The sequence below is a fragment of the Schistocerca piceifrons genome, chromosome 3, assembly GCF_021461385.2.
Source record: "Schistocerca piceifrons isolate TAMUIC-IGC-003096 chromosome 3, iqSchPice1.1, whole genome shotgun sequence".
NCBI lineage: Eukaryota > Metazoa > Arthropoda > Insecta > Orthoptera > Acrididae > Schistocerca > Schistocerca piceifrons.
In genome coordinates, this window is record NC_060140.1 from 251,561,740 (window position 1) to 251,563,191 (window position 1,452).

Below are 1,452 nucleotides of genomic sequence, written 5' to 3' on the forward strand. Positions count from 1 at the left end.
CCAGCGGCTCTCTCCCCCGGCTGATAACAAGAGACGAGCGGCGGTCGCCTCAACGCAGCGCGCATGCGCGGTGTATACCAGCCAGCGGCCTGGCGCGAAAGCCAACAATGAGCGGCTGACAGACAAGCAGATAGTCTTGTTCCAATTTAACAGGCCCGCCTGGCTGGCGGCGTACGCGCTCTGGTTTTGTGTCCCCCCTCCCCCCCCCCCCTCATACCCTACTCTCACCACTCGACAGCTGTACACCCATTCCACCCTTTTTTCTAAAACTAGAGGCGGCGCCCACAGTAGGGGGGAGTTTATCACCGCAACAGTTAAACGCGGCGTGTAAATGTCAGCGCTCGGGACAATTCATCCCGCCCGCTATTGTCGCATTGCATTAGACATGACTAACAAGGGAGTAAGAGGAGAGGGGGAGAGACAGAGGGAGGGGAGGCAGCGAGGCGGGCAGAACTCGCGCTGTGAAATGGCCGCCGAGGAGGAAGCGGAAAGCGTTGGCCGCGCTGCAGCGCTCGCGATATAATTCCAGACCCGCAGAAAACTCTAGCGCTACGAGCGCACTTATCAGACGGCCCAGCAGAAACATTTCCAGCCCTGGCAGTCACCTGCATTTCCCGCGAAACGTTAAAACCGCGACCCACTTTTCGATTCCCTCCCTGCCGCCTCATACATACATCAATGGAACGTACCGTCAATACGTTGAACTTCACTTTCTCTCGATAAAAACTCAGTTACTGAAAACTTAAGTTTATTAATATCACGCACACAACCAACCTTATATATATATATATATATATATATATATATATATATATATATATATATATATATATATATATATATATGTCAGTTGAACCTGATCGTACGTCAGCGATCTAAGTAAATTAACATTTTACTGTATTATAATGCAAAAAAAAAATTCTCTTTTCCTATATTCTTATTTGATCCTCTGTTATAAAATCGTATAGGAGCTTATACACTTTTATGTCTCCTGTTGTTAACAGAGGCCAACAGCCTTGCCGCAGTGGTAACACCGGTTCCCGTCAGATCACAGAAGTTAAGCGCTGTCGGGCTGGGCTAGTACTTGGATGGGTGACCATCCGTTCTACCGAGCGCTGTTGGCAAGCGGGGTGCACTAAGCTCTTGTGAGACAAACTGAGGAGTTACTTGATTGATAAGTAGCGTCTCCGGTCTCGGAAACTCACATACGGCTGGGAAAGCGGTGTGCTGACCGCATGCCCCCCCCCCCCCCGCCCCCCCCCCCATATCCGCATCCAATGACGCCTGTGGGCTGAGGATGATACGGCGGCCGGTCGGTGGCGCTGGGCCATCATGGCCTGTACGGGATCCAGTTTCGTAGTTTCTTGATGACTTCTGTGGCTGACAGCCGAAGTACATGTGACTAACATCTTCTGCACAATCATACACACTCATGAAGAAGATGTGATTTAT

The 1,452-nt window shown here is 50.4% G+C and overlaps 1 pseudogene; it reads left to right on the forward strand.

Annotated features, from left to right (window-relative positions):
- The first annotated feature begins 1,006 nt into the window (after nucleotides 1–1,006).
- On the forward strand, nucleotides 1,007–1,124 carry LOC124790651 (annotated as a pseudogene).
- The last annotated feature ends 328 nt before the right edge of the window (nucleotides 1,125–1,452 follow it).